Source organism: Sus scrofa, chromosome 16 (assembly GCF_054392235.1).
Source record: "Sus scrofa isolate SSC_HxYL_T2T_F1_AM1 chromosome 16, Sscrofa_HxYL_maternal_Yorkshire_Landrace_v2.0, whole genome shotgun sequence".
Taxonomy (NCBI): domain Eukaryota; kingdom Metazoa; phylum Chordata; class Mammalia; order Artiodactyla; family Suidae; genus Sus; species Sus scrofa.
Genome location: NC_139398.1, coordinates 12,691,588 through 12,706,866, shown reverse-complemented (window position 1 = coordinate 12,706,866; position 15,279 = coordinate 12,691,588). Strand labels below are relative to the sequence as shown.

The window sequence follows — 15,279 nt, the reverse complement described above, 5'->3', positions numbered from 1 at the left end:
CTTTCTACTTTGGATGTGAATAAAGTAGTTTAAAGTATTCAAGAGTAACAAGGGGAGGAAGATGTTGAATGGGTGTTCAGGAAAGGTCTCTCTATGAGGTGACCCTCAAGAAAATCCTGAGTGATGGACAAGAGCAAGATGTTAAGCCATCTGGAGAAAGAGCTTTCTGGGCAAAAAAAAAAAAAAAAAAAAAAAAAAAAAAAAAAAAAAAAAAAAAAAAGCAGTAAAGTAAAAACCCTGCTATAGGAGGGAGCTCGGCATGTGCCTCAAATGGTGAGAAGGTCAATGTTTTGCAGCTGGTAAATGAAGCAAGAGTCGTGGGAGATGGTGATGGTGAATGAGAGAAGCCTTAGAAGCCTAGAGAAGGAATCTGAAGATTTCGGCTGGAGAGAGTGTGATGGGATATACGATATTCTCTCATTGCTGGTTGGAGACTAGACTATAGGCAAAGCAAGAAGGTGAAGGCTTATGACCATCTCTGGAGTCAGTGATAACTGTGGTGGTTTGCCTCAGCCACCTGTAGACCTTGCATGAAGCAACCTGTCTCACTTAGCCCACATAGGAGGTGCTGCACAGGCTGCTCCTAGTTGCAGGATACTGGGAAGTAACAGAGATCAGGTGTGCAGGTATTCCCCAGAGCGTTTGGCAGTGGGTGTGTTTGGAGATGAGATTCATTTTTAATCGTTGTAGGACAAGTGCCCGCATTGGAGCTACCAAGAAGCCTACTGAAGTCTTAGAAATAATATGCAAGACTAACAATGTATTTTTAATGAATAAAGTTTTAATAAGAATTAAAAAAAAAAGGAGGTGAAGGCTTGATTTCAGGAGCGTGGGGAAGAGTTCATGCTGTGCTGGTCCAGGGCTGTAGCAGAGGGAGTGGTAAAGTATTTTGAAGGTGGAGCCAGCAGGACTTGATGATAGATGGACTGCAAAACACTGTAAGTAGGAAAAGGACAGAGGACACAGGACACAGAATCAGGAGTTTGGTTTGGGGCTGAAAGTGTGAAATGTCTGTTAGATACAGAAGGGGAAATGCCCAGTAGAAAATGGGAAAAATAAATTTGATGCTCAGGACTGATATTTATAGGTGCGTCATCAGTAGAAAAAAAGAAAGATTTTAATTCTCTAAATACAGAAACAGCTACAGGAAGCCTAATCTGAAAATAAAGTTCCTAACCACTGGCAGACAAGCATTTCTGGGCTCATTAACCAAAGATGGGTTTCTTACATAATTTTATTTTTTTTCTCTTTAAATAAAGGAGAGAAGAGATAAGGGTATTTCTTTTGTGAATGCTACTGAAAACAGTAAGATCATATATGTTCCAATAATTTTAGAATTACCTATAGGTCGTATTTTGGAGTACTTTTAAGTTTGTCTTACTCATTTAAGTACAATAAACAGCAGTTTATGCAGATACTACCATGGAGGCATCACGCCTGTTGATCCACCCCAGGGAAAAATATGGCAGAGAGGGTTCATCAGTTGAGATTGATGAGCAGTGTGGATTTCCATCCACTGGTCTAGACTCCCTCATTGGGTATTATTTTTACTTCCTAAGGTTATAATTCTGCATGGTCACATCTTACTACTAAAATTTTCGCCTGTCAAGCAATTTATGTGTGTGTAGTCATCCCTTATTATAGTGTTTCTGAGAATTGATGAATCCCCGTGAACAGGACAGCATACCTACTCATTCTGTCTTGTTCAGTTTTCCATGTGGCAGAAATTATTTTAGGGTTCTATATGTGTACTGCCAAGTTATTTGTCTGTGGAATATATTATAATGAAAATGAATGGAGAGGCTTCTTTGCTAGTACATTTATAAACACAGCAGGGCAGCTACCTCCCCTTGACACCACTCATACAAATGGTCTGGTAGTGAACTTATCTTCCATTTTTCATCTGTGTACAGGTCTTGGCAGGAGACTTGGTCAAATATTTAGAAGTAGGAATAGCCTGCAGTGAGGGAAATGCTTCCAGGAGATATAAATCTAATTGATAGAGGACCATTAGAGACACCTTGTAGTCAAGCTTGCCTTATTTTGCAGGAAAAAAATATTTTGCTTCCTCCTTTTGCAATCCGAAGTAAGGCTCAACTAAATTCCAATTATATTTAGAGATAGATAGATAGATAGATAGATAGATAGATAGATAGATAGATAGATAGATAGATAGATGATAGACAGATATAGAGATACAGGTGTATATATAGATACTGGAAACAGAATTTTGTGATACTTTTTCTCATAAATTGAACACTTTTTGTCATTCATTTGAATTTTAAATGACTGTGGGTGAATGACTTTCTTAATCTTATATATAACTAGATCTTTGTATGCCACCAGAGTTTTTGTAAGCAATGTGATTTTTGTCCCAAGCCATTTTTAGAAACACGTGACTCAGGCAAAGTGGAAAACCATGGTGATTCTCCTTTCAAATTCCCAACAGAATTTACACATTTGTTTGCTCATAATGAAGACCCAACTCTGTAATATTGGTGACCCATACAACCCACCCCATTAAACAATCAATATTCTTCCTGTAAGTGTCTTGTTTCCTAGATGCTCCATGAATGAGGCTGTGTTTTGGTTTCAATTGCTTCCTGGGACAGCTGCCCTCTACTTCAAGACATGGGTTGGAGGGAGGGTGTTGGTGAAGGCATATATTTTTTCCACAATGCAGATTAAGGGATAGTCAGAGTTATATAAATAGACACATGTCACAGCTATATAGCACAAGCAAGGATGCCCCACACAGTGATTAAGTGAAAAAGGCTCAACATAGAATCACCTTCGGAAATATTTGGAAAGTCACATATTCTGACTTGACCCCAAACCTCCTAAGTCTGAGTCTCTGGCCTGGAGCCTGAGCATCTCTGAATCTACAGAGCATCACAGGCAATTCAGATACCAGTCAAGGGGGAGCATCATATACACTGTACTGAGCTAACATCCACTGGGTCAACCACTTCCTCTTATGAACACATACTGCCCTTTTCACTGTTGCTGGGCCCTTTCTTACTGAACTCTAAATTATTATTTACAAAGAGTATTAGCACCTTCACAAGACACAAGTCAAGTGCCACTAAGATTGTTCAATGAGCCCATGAACTTAAAATACATAAGCAGGAGTTCCTGTCATGGCTCAGCAGTTAATGAACCCGACTAGCATCCATGAGGATGAGGGTTCCATCTCTGGCCTTGCTCGGTGGATAAGGATCTTGCGTTGCCATGAGCTGTGGTGTAGGTCATAGACATGGCTTGAATCTGCAGCTGTGGTGTAGGCTGGGAGCTGTAGCTCCAATTGGACTCCTAGCCTGGGAACCTCCATATGCCTAGGGGGCGGCCTTAAAAAACAAAAAACAAAAACATAAGCAGTGCCCGCTTCAGCAGCACATATACTAAAATTGGAAGGATGCAGAGACGATTAGCAGGTCCCTGAGCAAGGATAACATGCAGTTTGGGAAATGTTCTGTATTTTTAAAGAAAACAAACTTATGGTTACCAAAGTAGAAAGTGGGAGGCATAAATTGGGAGTGTAAATTGGGTTTAGTGGATATATGCTTCCATACGTAAAGTAGGTAAAACCAGGATTTACTCCGTAGCACAGGGAACTATATTCAATATCTTACAATAACCTATAATGGAAAAGAGTTGAAATAGAGAGTACAGATTTAGGAGTCCTGCTGTGGCTGGGTGAGTGCAGGACCCAGCATTGTCTCTGAGAGGATGTGGGTTCAATCCCCGGCCTCGCTCAGTGGGTTAAGGATCTGGTGTGCCACAAACTATGGCATGTGGCTTGGATCTGGTGTTCCCACGGCTGTGCCATAGGCCTCAACCGCAGTTCTGATTCAACCCCTAGCCCTGGAACTCCTATATACCACAGATATATATGGCCATAAAAAGAGAAATAATTTAAAAATAAAAAGAATGTAGATTTAAGCATATATATATACACACATATATATGTATAACTGAATCATTTTGCTGTAACCTGAAACTAACGATACTATAAATCAACTATACTTCAGTTTTTAAGAAAACTTAAAGAAAAAAAGAAGACAAACTGAGACAAACTGACCAAATGCAACATATGGGTCTTATTAAACAAAGTGTAGGAGTTCCCTGATGGTTCAGTAGGTGAAAGATCGAGTGTTGTTAAGTGCTGTGGTGTGGCCTGGGAGCGTCCATGTGCCACAGGTGCAGCAAAAAAACAAACAATTGTAAAAAAAAAAAAAAAAAAAAAAAAAAAAGGTGAAACAATTAGGGACTTTGAAAAAAATACATAAGCAACTTGGAGGGGAAACATCATTAATTTGAAATAAGTTATATGAACTATATCAGGTTTTCTTAACACACTAAATATAGGACTAAAGCAAAAATGTCCCCAGATTCCTTTAAATTTATTTATTCTCCATCTCACCTGTCAATATTTCTTTTTTCTTTCTTTTTTTTTTTTGCTTTTTTAAGGCCACACCCATGGTATATGGAGGTTCCCAGGCTTGGGGTCAAATCGGAGCTACCGCTGCCAGTCTGCACCACAGCCACAGCAACGCAGGATCCGAGCCGCATCTGCAACATACACCACAGCTCACAGCAACACCAGATACTTAACCCACTGAGCGAGGCCAGGGATCAAACCCGCAACCTCATGATTACTAGTTGGATTTGTTTCCACTGTGCCACAGCAGGAACTCCCTCATCTGTCAATATTTCTCTCATATGATTAAGTTAACTCTGCGAGCATTAACTGCATGATTACCACATTCAAAGGATCACACTAGGTGCTGTGATTCAGCAGCGGTGTTTATTTACATTCTCAAAGGTAGATTCACTAATGGTATGGAGATGTGAAGGACTTACTCTCAGAAATAAAATCTGTTGCTCAAAAACCTAATTTTGATTCCAGAATGTACCCAGCAAAGGCCTCAAGGTGGGAGACATTCCCCCCCACCTCCAGGGCCCAGGGTCACTAGGGGGGACTCAATCCTCAGAAGCTGATAAACCTAAGAACCCAGGCCACCATGTGGTCTGTGACCTCAGGAGCCAGGAAACAAGCTCAAAGCCCACTTGGTGTTGCAGGTTGATCTCCCCTGTCTATGACATACACAGACATCCCACACCCAGTCCTGTCTTGGTCCTGTCACACATCTCCATTCAAAACAGTCTCAGAGTTCCTGGTCATGGCTCAGTGGTTAACAAACCTGACTAGTATCCATGAGGATGTAGGTTTAGTCCCTGGCTTCAATCAGCGGGTTAAGGATCCAGCTTTGCCATGAGCTGTGGTATAGGTTACAGACGTGGCTCAGATCCAGTGTTGCTGTGGTTCTGGCATAGGCTGGTGACTACAGCTCCAATTGGACCCATAGCCTGGGAACCTCCATATGCTGTGGGTGCAGCCCTAAAAAGACACAAACAAACAAACAAACAAACAACAGTCTCAAGTGTAGGCCAGTGGCGGTTCAGTCTCTCTAATCTTTGCTCTTCCTTTCATGTGTTTTCTTTTGGTAAAGCCAGAGACCACTCAGTACAGAACCACCCCACACAGCCAACCTCTAAAATAGCCCAGCGCTGGCTCTCTTGGGTGGTGCATGCCCCAGCACATCTAGCTCCTGGCTTCAGGTTAGGAAGGAAACCTTTTTTTCCTACCAACTCAGGTCTTAGTGGTCAGGGGCGACGAGCAGGAGTGCAAATCAATTGACTATAGAGTAACAGGAGAAAAGACAAAGTTTATTCCCATGCATGTGAGATACTCAGTAATCTTAGTAATTCACTGAACAGCCAAGAGTAATAGCTCGTATACCAGCTTAATAGTGGGAAGGAGGGGGAAGATAGGGCTTCTAGGAGAAACAGATGGAGGGTATGGCAGCGTCTATAGTTTATTTATGCAATTTCTCATCGCTGTACTAATGGTCAGTCTCCTTGGCTGGAAGCTCCCCAGAGAGAGGATTTATGGCATCTTCCTTCTCAGAAAGCTGTGCCTTTAGTCTGATAAAGGGAGCTCAGAAAAGGCTTCTTGCTGCATCTGCTGTATCTCAGATGTCTCCACTTTAAAGTAATCTTTATGTCACTCTGTTGAGTCCCTTTAAAATCTCAGAAGTTTTTGTTTAGGAAGCCCTACTTATGGCTACAGTCCCTAGGTCCTTAACCCTATTTTCTCAGACATTTTTCCTTTGTCCATTCCCCAGTCCAACCTATGGTATAAAAGAGATGATTTAGGTCTTGCAAGCAAGCATTCACATGACAGGTAGAAAGTCTGACCCTTCCCATTGTTGAAGCATCAGCCAGGCAGATAGCTGTCATGAAGCCCATGCATTGTCCTCCAAAACCATATGGAAGCTCTCAGTCTACTGTTTAACATGGGAGAGTACATTAAAAGTAATAAACCAGAGAGTTCCTGTTGTGGCCCAGTGGAAATGAATCTGACTAGTATCCATGAGGGTGCAGTTTCATCCTCAGTGGTTCAGAGATCTAGCATTGCCCTGAGCTGTGGTGTAGGCCACAGATGCGGTTCGAATCCTCCTTTGCTGTGGCTGTGGTGTAGGCCAGCAGCTGCAGCACCAATTTGATTCCTAGCCTGGGAACTTCCGTATGCTTGGGTGAGGCCCTAAAAACCAAAAAAAAAAAAAAAAAAAAAAGTAATAAACGGGCAATATTGTATGATGAAAATGTAGTTACTTTTTCTATACACAAAAATATAGAACTAACTGGGACCACTTAGTGAAGGGCAAACAGCTCTTGGTGAGAATATTATTCTAACACAGAAAAATAAATGGTGCCTTGCACAAAGCCCCTGAGTCATCCAGAAAATACAGAATTGTGTCTATTATGTAGCAAGGCTTCAACTTTTCCGGACTTCACTTACAGCAGTGCCAGTCCAAGGGAAAGTTCTCTTTTCAAGGGAAGGCGGGAGGGAGATGTGATTCCAGGGGTGAGAGGTGAGAAACGGGACGAGTTATAGAGTTGATTCACATGGGCTGGAACCATGAGGGGCGTAGGCAGGGAAACCCTGATGAAGGTCAGAGGCAGTGTGTTTCGTGCCCTTGGTATCTCTGTGTTCCTTTCAGTATCTTTTCTCCTTGCTGACCTTTTATTTCTGACAGTGATAAGTGTTGTGCACTTTGTAGCTTGAATTGCTTGGGCCAGTTACTTTCCTTCTCAGCACCTTTGACTCAGTGTTTGAAATGGAGATAATAAGAGTGTTGACATCATAGGACAGTCATGAGAAATAAACAAAGGCTTACAGGGTGCTTAGAACCAAACTTGGGGTAGGCCCTGAGTTAACCACGGTTAATAGTCTTATGCCTCAGGGCAATAGCAGCAGTCCTGGTTCTAACTAGTACTCCGTCTGGTTCAGGTCTTGTTTTGCTCAGTGGAGACTCCGAGGCAAAGAGAGAGAAAGAGACTAAAAACTTTCAGTATGCTTAAAGTTATCTCAGGCCTATTGCAATGAAGCCTTTTCTCCAAAGCTCATTTTTCGTTTTACTGCGGGCACAAATCTTTTTTATGCAGATGCTTAAAATTTTTTCCAAATAAAAAACATACTCCTGTCATGAAGACTTTCTAATGGGCCTTAGTATCTCTCGTCTTTAAGAAGCCCACTGGTAGATAATGGACAATGAGGGAAAGCGCTGGCAATAAGGAGCTATCAGCAAATGACACAAGTAGCTGGAATCCCAAGTACCTATAATCATATTTGCCTGAACATGTGCGGAGTTTGATAAAAAGAGTCTGTTTTGTTATTCCTTAATTTCAAGAGGAAAAAAAAAACTTGCAAACTCTAGACTTTAATTACCAAAGCAAGCTTGCCTGAAACAAATTCAGACATATGAGGAGTTTCTGTTGTGGCTCAGCAGGTTAAGAACCTGACTAGTATCCATGAGGATGTGGGTTTGATCCCTGGCCTTGCTCAGTGGGTTAAGGATCTGGCATTGCCATGAGCGGCAGTGTAGGGTCGTGGATGTGGATCGGATCCTGCGTGGCTGTGGCTGTGGTGTAGGTCTCAGCTGGAGCTCCAGTTCAACCTCTAGCCTGGGAACTTCCATATGCCACAGGTAAAGCAGTAAAAAGACAAAAGAAAAACAGAAAATGAAACAAATTCAGACACATGAATGCAAAGCAGCAGATCAAATATGTTTTGGGACCCACTACATCCTCCCAGGGATTCTGTCCATGTCTCTCTCTGATATGCCACTGTCCCTGCACTGTCTAGTGGCACACCAAAAAGGGCCATCTCACTCTCCAGTCAGCCATGACAAATCTCAGGTAAAAAGTACATTTTTAGGCAAATCCTTTGAGATGAGGATTTTCAGGAAGGATTTGAGTGCATTATCCAGTGTAGGTAAATTCCTTCAACCTGCTGTACCTTTTACCAAGGTACAGCAATGTCTGCTGTCTCTTCCTGCAGACATTGAAATTCCTCTACTTCACTCTTGGCACCATTTGAGCTTTTTTTTTTTTTTTTCTTTTTCCTCTGAAACTTCTCTGATAAGCTTGCCTCCACTCACAAAAACATCAAAGCCTGGAAAGAAATTATTAGGAAAAAAAAAAAACCACCTTGAGTTTAAACTTCAAGTGAGACCAGATTGATTAGTCATCTGAGATTCAGTTGGCCTGGCAGGAAGCTTACAACCAATCATGTTTATCATCCTGTTCCTAGTCTAATTTCTCTTTGAAACTTACAGAAAATAGAACACATTCACTCATGCCATTAAAAGAGACTGGTTAAATCTCAAATTAAACTAGCTGTTGCCCTATTCACGTCGTGTTTATTCTAAAGAAGAAGAAATAAGTCAACTCATGGGGGAAAAGCATTATAGGCACAGACCAAAAATAACACGTTAGTCATGAAAATATACCCACTTAAAGTGCTACACAAGAATTTTCTATAGCATATCTAATGAAGGCCAAGGACAAAAGGCTTGTTACATCCTAAAGCAACTGTAAGAGAAATGGTTATGTTCCTTCTGCCTCTCATGCGGTGTGGACGCCAAGTTGAGAGCTGGCAAGCCTGCCAATGGATTTTTCAGAGTTAGAAGCAGAGATGCTACAGAAGAGGATGTGACTGGAACAACATGCCAAGGAGCTAAGAGTTTAGGCCAGGACAGCCAGGGGGGGGATGGTAGAGAGAGTGTTACCTGAGGGAAAAGATGGCACACAAGCCACCAACTGCAGGTTTCAGCAGGGTAGGCGAGGTGAGGGGGGAGCCACCCTCACACCAGGGCAATACAGTAAATTCACTCCAGACACCCTGGGGAAGACAGAGAAGGAGGTCAGAAGTTTTTCTTACAGAAACAATCATATTTAAATGAACCATTTACAATTTGAATAGGACTAAATCTTATAGGGTCATTTGTCCTACCAGGCAAGACACCAAAAAGTATCAGATTAGCTGTCAGTTAAACATCTTCTCCTCATATCTGAGTTGTAATAATTTGTCAGTAAAGATACAAAATGATTTGAAAGCCTCCCAACACTGAAGTAAATGATAATTAGGTAACGGGATAGAGGTAACAGCTAACACTACAGTGGCAATCATATTGCAATATAAATGTATCAAACGTGTATACTTTAAACTTACACAATGTTATGTGTCAGTTTTGCCTCAGTTTTAAAAAATTGTTTTAAAAAGTCTTGTTACCAGAGTTTACAATTGTGGCGCAGCGGAAAAGAATCCGACTAGGAAACATGAGGTTTCGGGTTCAATCCCTGGCCTCGCTCGTGGCACAGCGGGTTAAGGATCTGGCATTGCTGTGAGCTGTGGTGTAGGTCGCAGACGTGGCTCAGATCCTGTGTTGCTGTGGCTGTGGCGTAGGCTGGCAGCAGCTGTAGCTCAGATTGGACCCCTAGCCTGGGAACCTCCACGTGCCGTGAGTGCAACCTTAAAAAGCAAAAAATAAATGAATAAATAAATAAATAAATAAAAAGTCTTGTTACCTTAAATGCCCTTTGCCACTTGAATTTTCTTGAGAAAAAAAGTGGTCCTTCATGGGGTCCCATGCAGGCTCCCCAGTCTCATCAGAACAACCTGTCACTAAAACAAGGCTGAATTTATTGTCCATCTCTTTGAGGGACAGTGCCACTCAGCAAAGCTTTGTCAGTGTCTCAGGGGGATGAGGTGATGTCATATTTCATTGAAATTTGTTTTGAGGCTGGTCTTGCAGTGCTGGGATTTGCTGTAGTTCAAGATTGGTGGAAACTGGAACTCAAGGACCCCAGGGCACAAACCATTTGTTGATGTTTTCCGTGGAAGACTTCATGAGTCTTTCCTAAAGTTTCCATATTGAACAGTCGAGTCATTTGCCTGGGCAAGAATCTCCTGGAGTAGTAAGCACTGTTCACAAGGACAGGGAGATAAATTAAGTGATATTCACAGAGACAGTCAGCCTTGGATCCTCCTTGTCTAAGCTGTGTGCGTGCAGAAAGGAATGATGGGGAGTTGGGGGCAAGGGGTTTTGGTTCTCCATGAGGTAGATTTAATGTAATTTGCTGTCTCCTTGGATCTATTTTCTATTGGGACCTGAGTTGGTGGACAACCCTCAGTGTGTTTCTTGCAAAGAAGTGTTCATGAATTCTTGGTCTGAAAGCCTAGGGACCAGCAGACCTGGGTGGAGAAAGAGGAAAGAAATATGGCTTGAAAGAAAAAGAACGACATCAGAGACTGGAAGAGAGGGAAGGAAAAAAGGGCATTCAGTCAAAACTCCCCAGACTAGTAACACATACAGAATTCTTTTGTCTAAACCATTTAAAAAAAAAACAAATTGCTAAGAAGAGATTATTGAAGAGGTGCTTTACTGAACTCATGAGATTCTTTCATTGAACATTTGCTGGGCCCTACTACGAGCCTGGCACTAGAAATAGCTCCATTATTATTTGTTAACTATAGTCTGTAATCACACGGGAGAAACAGTCTATTTTCACAAAGAAGGTGAATAGCTTGTGGCTTACAAATTTAATATTTAAGTGAAATTACTCACTACCAGGAGAGAGAAATGGTGAGATAATTCCTGCTTAAGGAAAAAGCACTCTGTGCTACTTTTGCACAGTTGGTATTGAAACCAGTTATGTATTGAACAATACTGTGTGCAAGGGACTGGGTTGGGTGTCTGGAAAATGGAGAGTGTTCACAGACTTGAAGAAGTTTCAGGAAGGCTTATATATAAGGGATGGCCACAAACATCTTCAGTGCATTTACCTTAGGAGCGGTATAACTCCCTGGGCTCTCCTTGGGGAGGGGCTACTTCCTTATTGCTGGCAGAGCAAGGGAGTTATCATAACACATTCGACTCCTCTTATGTTTTCATTTGTCAGGTTGAAAGTACACCATCCATGCCAGTACATGTTTAGACATTTATTTTTCTTACATTACACTCTGCAGACAAGTGAGAGAGGAAATTTGACAAGCAATTTGTGTTATGTCAGTTACACTCAATTGCATCCCCCGTCTGCCCCTCTAATCACACAAAGCCCCTGAAGCATGAAGTTCCAGGGGTTTTTGAGGTTACTGAGGCAAAGCGACAAGTATAGAATAGACCCGGGAGTCAGCAGAAAGAACCTTCCCATCAGCAACTTGATAACAACTGTCCCATGACTTTCAGAATGTGACTTAACTTTGACTGGTTTCAAGTAGTTATAAGGTGAACATAACACATTCACCTGGTGTTATAAAGTGAATGTTTGTGTCCCCAGAATCCTTGCAGGGGAGCCCTCATCCCCAGTGTGATGGTACTCACAAGTGGGGCCTTTGGGAGATGCCTCTGTTTGGATGAAGTCATGAGGGTGGGGCCCTGCTGATGGATTCGTGCCTTTATAATAAGAGGAACCACGTGCATCCGGGAAGGCCATGTGGGCACACAGAGAGGATGCCATCTACAAGCCTGGATCACCAGGAACCCCGTCCACCAGCACCTTGATCTTGGACTGACCACCCTCAGTTCTGTGAGAAACAAATATCTATGTCTGAGGCACCCAATCTGTGATATTTTGAGCCCAAGATGAGGAAGACTCCGTCTCTTCTCACCATGAATCTCTAGAGCAGTGGCTCTGAACGAGGTATAGTTTTGCCCCCAGGGGATCTTTGGCCAAGTCTGGAGACACTTTTTTCTTGGTTTAGTGGGTCTCGTGTGTAAAGGCCAGGGATAGTGCTGGCCATCAGCATGCAGGACAGCCCCCCACAGCAAAACATGGTCCCGCCCCCAATATCAGTAGTGCCCAAACTCAGGAAACTGGCTCCAAATTCAATATAGACAGTTCCCAAGAAAGGCCCTGGAAACCTGAAAAATCCATCTCCCCCCAACAGCATTATTAACTCCTGTCCTTTTCTGCTCATTCCAAAAACCACCACAAACTAGGAAACCCATCAAACTCTCTTGGTGCCTGGTGACATCAGTGGGAAATAGCACAGGGGTGGCCCCTGAAAATGAGGGCACTGTGCCCTGCCATCCATGCTTGTGTCAGCACACCTTCCTCTTCCTGTGGGCTCACCGAGGGGGCTGTGTGGGGTGGGGAGGTCCAGCAGCTCGAGCATGTATGGTGGGTATGCATAGGACAGGTGATTGCACCAATAGAGAACAGTCCAGAAGTGCATCTGTGGCCAGTTCTCTTCAAACCACTTCTCTCACTCTGCATAGACCCTTTCGGTTTCCCAGGCAACTAAATGCACTGCTGAAAAACACACACATGCAAGATTTTTATACTAAAAATAAAACGTAAATTTAGGACTAACATTTGAGATCATTCGAATCTCTGAAAGCAAGTCCCTTCACTTGGGGAATAGCTTTTGCCTCAGTTTTAAGTATTATCTTGGGATGCCTGATGGGTGTTTGCATTGGTGGAGTTTGGGGTGGGCATGGGGAGGTCTGCTTTGTTTGTTCATGGCTGCTGTTTAGACGGAGAGGTTGAATGCTGCATCGTGTGGTGCAGTGTGCTGCATTCGTGGAATGCCTGCCTTGATCCAGGCCTGTCCCAGGTACCAGAGCTCAGATGGCAGGCACCCTGTCGCTTGCCTCAGGAAGGTTACAGCAGTGAGCAGACCCTCATGTTTTGCTAGAGGTGGGCCTGGATTGAGGGAGGGGGAGCCAAAGCAGCTCTGACGGGAGGGTGTATAAGAGCAGCCTCCTAAAGGATGTGACCCCTGAGTCGAGCCTGCGCAAGTCAGCATGAACCAGACAAAGGGGCAAAGCAGGAAGCAAGAACGACAGGAGTTACACCCCAGTGCCCCAGCTCCTGGGCAATAGTCACAAAATTACAAGCAGGGCTGCCTGGTGGGAGGAGAGAGGCTTCCGAGGCCTGCAGGGATCCTGTTGGACTGACCCAGACAGCTTGTGTTTTATCTGCAAAGTGAGGAGCTTCCAGGGCTGTGGCAGGCATGACACACACTGGTGAGGCAGAATACTAACTCAGGTAGTCAGTGTAGGAGCATGGGCTTTGATGCATTCTTTGATATGGCTATTGATTAACATTTGTGGCTTAAGGCCTCCAGAGAGTAATTCCCCACAGGCCTTGTTTACTACAGGAAATGTGCCTTCTCCCACAAGGACCTTAATCTCTAACCCACTCCTCAACTGATAGAAAAGGAATGAGAGGAAGGGTGACTCAGTCTAAGGAAAGAGAAGGACAAAGAAACCGTAAATCTTATGGGACACTTCCACCCCTAAGACCCCTACAGGACAAGGACTGATACAGGTAACTGGGCAAGGCCAGGGCAAGAAAACCACATCTTTCTGGACCTCACGTTGGTACCCCCCCATCTTAAAGGGATAACACCCCCTATAGGACAATAGAGGGGGGAGGCTCTTCCCCCCCATCGCAGCAGCCCTGGGAGCTATTTGCTTTCCTTTAATAAAAAGACTTTGCTTGCTTGCTGCCTGTGTGTTTGCGGAGTTCATTATTTGACTGCGTGAACAAGAACCCATATTCTGGTAACATCTTTCTGGCATCACTTGGTACGTGCCCCCAGGTTTAATTCTGCTGGGATGAAAATATGACTGATTTGCATTTATTAAGGCATATTTAGACCTATAGTATCGAACCATGAGATCAATCGATTTTTCTGTTTTTGTTGACTTCCCAATGAACAAATCACTGTCTTGAAGTATGCTTCCCAAATTCTTCATACACCTAAATCTACACGTATTCTGTCCCTCCCTTGGGTAGACAAGAAACCCTTGGTAGATAATGGTCTTGTAAACCCAGGACCCAGCGTAATGCCTTTTACGTAGAAAAAAACAAAAAACTTTTCTTTTTGGTCATTTCTATTGGTGGTAAACTGTGTTACTTCATAACTGGTGACTCTGTTACCAAACACAAGCTCATGTGCCTGATGCACAGTGAAGCCAAACCAAAACATAGGAGTTTGGAACAGAGAAAGATCTATTGCAGGCCCAGGCACAGAGACCTGGGTGAGGGGCTCATGGCCCCTAAACCCCACACTCCCCAAAGGGTTTCAGCAGAGCGATTTTAAAGGCCAGGGGAGAAGGAGCATCCCGTTCTCTGATTGGCTGGTAGTGAGGTCACAGGGCGGAGTCACAGGGGTAAACATTATCAACTCTTAGGCACCAGTAGCTCTGGGAGCTGTGGTCTCCTGACCATCAAGTAGTTAATTTCTTCCCTTTGGTAGTGCTTTTAGCATCTGAAAAACTCAGGAAATGTGTAGGAAATAGCCTTATCTGGGTACTTCAGAGACAGCTATAGCAGAGGATCTGGGGGAGGGGTCTGTGCTGGGACGGCCCTCTAGGGTCCTGCCCGCTACAGTATCACTTCCTGAACAGGTGGAGGTGTGCACTGGCAGTTTCCCCTCCTCTGTAGCACACAGAGCTGTGTGTGCAAGTCATCTTTCATTTCCATGCTGGAGATTCTGCGCAATCTCTCCCTTCCCTGAGAACCACAGCCTTCTCCACAGAGGTGTTAGTCATAATGAAATCTGTCTAATGAACCAGAAGTTCACGAGGAAACTCAGGAGTAGCCTAGGGCAGAATTTTAAACTTGCTTTTCCATGCATAGTTACGCTGGAGATTATCTGCAGATACAGACAGCCCAGGACCCTCTAGAGAAATTGTCATGAACTTGACTTTGCATCATGAGCCCAGTCTGTGTGCTTTTGACCCTGGGGAGCACAACAAGAGGTTTCCTTCTAACAGATTAGGACCAAGCAGAAGCCAGTGTCAATCACAGCTGGTGTGATGGGCTGAACCAACATCGTTTTTAAGTAATGTTTATTTGATTTTGCTTCTTTTGTCCCAAATGCTAACCTTATAGACCTGCAAGGCAGGAAAGTCATTC

The 15,279-nt window shown here is 43.4% G+C and overlaps 1 protein-coding gene and 1 non-coding gene across 11 annotated transcripts in view; both read left to right on the top strand.

Moving 5' to 3' along the window:
• CTNND2 (catenin delta 2) overlaps positions 1-15,279 on the top strand; it is a 1,014,682-nt gene that overhangs the window by 918,557 nt on the left and 80,846 nt on the right. The window lies entirely within an intron of this gene.
• On the top strand, positions 3,378-3,482 carry LOC146395438 (U6 spliceosomal RNA). Its single transcript, XR_014831666.1, has one exon. It is a non-coding gene; the product is annotated as a U6 spliceosomal RNA (small nuclear RNA).